We start from the raw sequence: 5,872 nt of genomic DNA, 5'->3' as shown, positions 1-5,872 counted from the left end.
GTGAGCAAGCAAGAAAATGCTCTCAGCAATGAAGATCATTCAGTAGTACATGGCAGGCACCTTACTTCCTACCAGGCCTTCAACACACCCCCTCTGGGAAAAAGGGGTCCTTGCTGCCCTCAGGGAAATTCTTGAGCATCCACTATGTGCCTGGCTCTGGGTTCAAATGAATCTAGTGAGCGTCTAAAACAAAAGAATTCAGTGAAGTCTAACTTCAAAATTCCTACTCACAACCTCATCTCATTTTTATCTTAAACCTGCCTGAGAAAGAGCTGCCATCTAATAATCAATCCTACCAACTCAGTTTCCAAAGAGAATGGCCTTATTCACGCCTTGGAAGAATCTATTACATGACAAGACAGAGCTATGAGATGAAGGGAGTATTCCTTTAAAATCCAACAACAGAAAAGCTGTGCACTTATGGGAGCTCTTTGCATTCTGGGAAGGTGGAGATTTCACCTCCATCTAGCTGCTCCCGCGTCAGGGGGTCAAGACAGCAAAAGACAAAAGCTGTGGCCACACTGTGGGGCCTTGCAGAGCCAAGGAAGATCCTTTCCCAGAAAGAGTCAGTCCTCAAGGTCACCAGCCCTCTAAGGGACAGCCTTAACATCCTGCTGATGCCCTTGTTAATTAACGCATTAAGTAAGTCTTTGACACATTTTCATTCAGTGGTGTTTTTGACATTTTGAAAATTCTATGTTGACAAATCCAAGAGCATTAGACAGCATGGAAGTTGCAGTTCGAGTCTGAACCCATTAGTTCAAAGGTTTAGGAATATTTTTTGGTGGAGAACAGGGCAGTGGTGATGAGGCTGAAATGTTTGGTTAGGGGCAGTGGTAACTTGATTAGAGCAGCTACTCTCTCAGGTCCTGCCGAGCTCCTTTTATTTGCAATCTTTTTTTTTTTTATTTCTTCCTGTCCTACAAACATTTCAAATCATCCTCTCTCACAAAGAAAACTTATTGTAAGGTCCTGCCCTCTTTTCACTGAGAAGAAAGGAAAAATAATATTGTTTCCTACTTGGAGATTTATCAGGAAATCCTAGAAGACAAAATTAAATCTGAGATCAATCGAAACCTCAAACAAAGAGAAGAACCAATTTGCAGGGCTAAGGCCTGGAGCGAGCCATGCCACCCTTCTGCGGAAAAGGAACAATGGACAGAGGGGACTCAAAGATCAGGAAGACCCGGCAGGCAACCCCATGCCCTGGCTCAGAAGGGGCATCCCTGGCTGCCCTTTCTGTCTCAGGGCCCTCTTTGGGATAATGTTAATTTTTAAAACATGCTCTGATTCATGGTTCCTGATGTGTTTTCCTGGTCTTTTCTCACCACCTTTCCCTGAGCAGTGACGTCAGTGATGAGAAGTGAGGAGTTGAGAACGTGCTTATTTTAAATAAGCTGAGGATATCTTCCTGGATTGTCAAAGAATGGCAATTAGCAGCTAAGTGCTGTGTCCTTCCTTAACTCAGTAACGGGATTTTCTTTTTTCCATTTAAAATTGCAAGTAGCTGAAATCTAAAATGTCACAAATACAAAAATATCATCTCTTTACATTTTGCAGCTTAAAGGCATTTAACAGGGAGAACTATATGTTCTGTTTCTCTGCATTTGTTTAGTTTACATCATTCTTTCCCATCCATGCTCTGCTGATAAAATCACTGGCTTCTTTCCTGTCCCTCTGCTTTTGCCTATTTTCTCATCTTCTGCAGGACTTTTCCTTGTCTCCCCGGCATCCCTGTCTCCAGCACAGCCTTTAGCCCACGAATGCTGGCATCTTGCACACAGGATGCAGTTTCCTTAGATTGTGGGATATTTCCTCCTGCTCTCAGATTTCTCTCATCGATCTCTGGGCTGATGCCTGATGGTACAGTAGTTGGAGTTAGCGCTCACGTGACTAAAGACTTGGGCCCAGCTAATTTATCAATTAGATAATAGGAGCAAATCAATGTCTTTGATTCTGTTGCTTTGTTTATGCAGTATTGAGTGACCATAGCAGGAACATCTCAGGGTTGTACTTGGGACCAATGAGATGCTTTATGAGAAACCACAGCAAAGGATCTAGAAAGCACTAAATAAATGCTCGCTCTGGTTTTCTTTCATCAAATGCCTGACCACGATTACTCACTCAGAGATTTCCTACGAGGTTTTCCTAAGGCAATCCAACAGGATAGTTGCCCCCAGAAGAAGAAAAAGACAGCTCTGGCTGACACCTAGAGGACTTGAGTCCTGGCCTCTTAGCAGCTGTGTGACCTTGAACAAGTGTTGAGTCTCCCAGGGCCTCAGCTTCCTCATCCATGAACTAGGAATAACAAACATCTGCCCAGTCTTTCTCGAAAATTATCAGGAGGATCAAATGAATGTTTTTTGTACTCATAAATTTTTATAGAAATAAAAGTCATTGTTGTTTCTTAATTAGGAGAAGGGAGAACAGCGCTTGGCTTCCATTCAATTTTTTTTTCCAATGACCTCCTGTCTCTTTTTACAGGACAATTTGACTCTTAGACTATTTCTTCTAAGAAATCTCATACATTCATTCATTCATTTAATCCATCATCAAAAATTTCCGAAGCTCCTGCAATATGCCAAGACCCTCTGCCAGGCACTGGGCATCAAAGTTGAATAAGACAGAGTCCCTGCTATCAAGACAGTCACAGGTTAGTGAGAGAGACAAGCAAACATCAGGCGAAATGGGCTGAGATGGAATGGGACAGGAGCTACAGAAACACAGAGGAAGGGGGGTCAGCTCTATCAGAGAGATCAGAGAAGTCTGTCTCTGCTTCACTGGCTGTCTGAGGCATGGCCAGTAACCTTCCAATCTGGACCTCTCAGGAAAAATGAGGAACTTGAAGTAGACAAGCCCTAAGGCTCATAAATGAGTCTACCATGTCCTGCTAATCAAAATCCTATTACAAAAAAAAATACTAAAGATTAAAAAAAAAAAAATGGTCTAAGCCTCAGGAGGCCTACATGCTGTAGTCAAATTGAAATCTAGTCAAATTGAGATACCACACAAAAATTCCCTCTCCTTCTCTCTCTTTCTGTTTCTCTCTTTCTGTTTCTCTTTCTCTTTCTCTCTCTCTCTCTCTCTCTCTCTCTCTCTCTCTCTCTCTCTCTCTCTCTCACACACACACACACACACACACACACACACACACACACACACACACACACACACACACACACACAGCCCCCTTACCATTCACTAAGGGATCAGGCTCACAATTCCTAACCAGTCAGCCTTTTATCTACCTGCCCTGTCCCCTTTGGTCATGGCTGAAAGATACTGCAGGGGTTCTCTGGATGCAGCTGGAATAAATTCAGGCTATATCCTAGCCTGGCACAGAGCCACTAAAGTTAATATAAACGACATCACAGCTTCGGGAGGTGGTTCGGGACTTTGAGCTATTTATAGACTTTTCAAAATGCAGAGCTGTTGCTTTACAATTTCCATTAACCCCTCAGAGTTTTTGGCCATCAGATTAATTTCCCTGTTTCCCCAGGAATGCTTACCTTTATTAACCCCATTAGACCATTTTCTTTTGGGGTTCATTTCCCTGTACGTAAAAAACACCCAACATCTTCATAGGTCTGCACAATTTACCTTGTATTTCTTAAGCCAGAAGAGTGAAAATGACTTTCTGAATTGTAAAAATCCTAAGCACCCTTTCCCAAGCACTTTTCAGAGCATATAAATTCACAGGGAAATGTGCAATTAGAAAAAATTATCCATGATCCATGTGTAAGTATGGTGTTTTACATGCATACATAATGGTAATATACATGCCTTTATAAGCATTTACTTAATAAAACCATAAAAGAGTATATATGTTACCATATGATTTCACTGATATGCAGAATTTAAGGAACAAAAAGAACAAACAAATGGAAAACAGACCCATATGTATAGAGGACAATCGGATGATGGCCAGAGGGGAGAGGGTTGGGGGGCTGGGAGAAAGTGGTGAAGGTTTAAAGAAATACAAATTAGTAGTTGTTAGATGGTCACAGGAATGGGGAGCATGGCATAGGGAATGCAGACAGCGGTAAGGTAATGGCTACGTGTAGAGCCAGAGGGAAGATAGAGTAATCAGGGGGATTGTTTCATAAACTATATAAATGTCTAACCAATGTACTATATACTTGAAACTAATAAAAAAAAAAAACAAAACGATGAGTATATATGTGACCTGAGTCCTGGTCATAGCTCTGCCACTGACTGTCCATATGACCTTGGGCACAGCTTTCTATCTCTTTAGGCTTAAGTTGCCTTGTGTAAAATGAGGAAGTTAGACTAAATCAGTGATTTTCAAAATTTTGAATCCCAGAATCCTTTCTTCCAATGATATTGTAGAGGGGCTCAATATATAAAAGAGATGCTCCAATATATAAAAGAGATGCTCTAGTGGTCCCTGTGGGTCCCAAGTCCCACCTGATTGGCCTCTCTTATTTCCATTCTGGAGCACCCAGAGCACCTCATAGAACCTTCTGGGATCCCTGAAGCCCAGGATGAAACCCCTTGAACTAACTTGAGTTTTAAATCCTCACCAAATCCCAAGCTTTGCTACTATCATTGCCAAGTTATTGCCTCCACTAACCCAATCATCATCTTAGATTGTTCTGCTGTTTTAAACAGATCAAACTTATAATAGAGACACTTTCAAGACAAAAACTCATAATGGTTACTTTACTTGGGGTAACTACACATTATTCAATTCTCACCCCACAGCACTGGAGTTGGTAAGAGACAACCAAGAGAAGTAACCCCACTTCACAGGAGGACAGTATAGAGAATGAACAAATGGCTCATGATCTACCAGGAAGGCACTGAGAAAATGATAATCCAGATCTCCCAACACACAACAGAGCACTTTTTAAATACATGGATCCACCCACCTGCTGCCAGACACCGGAAGAAAATGCAAGATGAAGGCAAATCCCTCAGAGACATTCAGCTCTCAGTATGAGCAACCAACAGGAGAACCCCGCGACTAGACAGGGAGGGCCTACTTTAACTTCCATCCCAAGGGCATGGCACACAAATGAGGGCCTCTAAAACTCTGGGGGTTAATTAACCTTTGCAGAGTCTCTACAGCTTGCATAGCCCTCAGTCAAGAAATCAATTTAAAAAGAGTCTGCAGGCTCCATTGACTGTTCTATCTGGCAGGCAATCTCCCACCAGATCTGATGAGGAAAGATAGCAATTCATCCCTTCCTTCAAGAGATATTAAATGTCTACCGTGTGCCTTAAAATGCATCAGGAATTAAGCAATAAACAAGACAAATCTATTCCCTGCAAAACCATCAAATCCAAATTTATCAGTGTTCATGTTGCGGAACTTCTCAGCATTTGACATAATTGACCACCTCCTTCTTGAACCACTTGCTTCCCATGGCTTTTATGGACAAAACTCTCATTTTTCTATCTGCCTCTTGGGCCTCTCTTCTGCCCCTTTGCAATCTTATCCTCCTCCGCTTGGTCCAAGATGCTATCCTAGCATCCTAAGCACTTTCTTCCTCTCACTGTAGACCAAAGGTCTTAATCTCGGACCCCCAAGCCCCTTGGGGGTCAATGAACATGGATGTAAAAAAACTGCATTTTTATTTTCACTCACTTCTTCCTGAAATTTAGCAATTCCTTCAATTATGAATGTAGGCAACAAGCCACAGCAGTCTTAGCAGGACCTGTTAACTTTGCCCCCAATAAAAATACCAGGTATCTGAATCCCCTGGGTCTCAAAATCTATATTCATCACCACTTTGAAAGTATAGTAATTATTAGAACTGCCACTGAGCACTGTTATTTAATAAGTTAATGAAGAAGCATGTATACTTTTATATCACAAATTTAATATTTTGATAGCTGTATTTCCATT

The sequence above is a fragment of the Pteropus vampyrus genome, unplaced genomic scaffold (assembly GCF_000151845.1).
Source record: "Pteropus vampyrus isolate Shadow unplaced genomic scaffold, Pvam_2.0 Scaffold1, whole genome shotgun sequence".
Classification (NCBI taxonomy): Eukaryota; Metazoa; Chordata; class Mammalia; order Chiroptera; family Pteropodidae; genus Pteropus; species Pteropus vampyrus.
The sequence above is the reverse complement of the archived record's forward strand: the minus strand, read 5'-3'. Positions refer to the sequence as shown.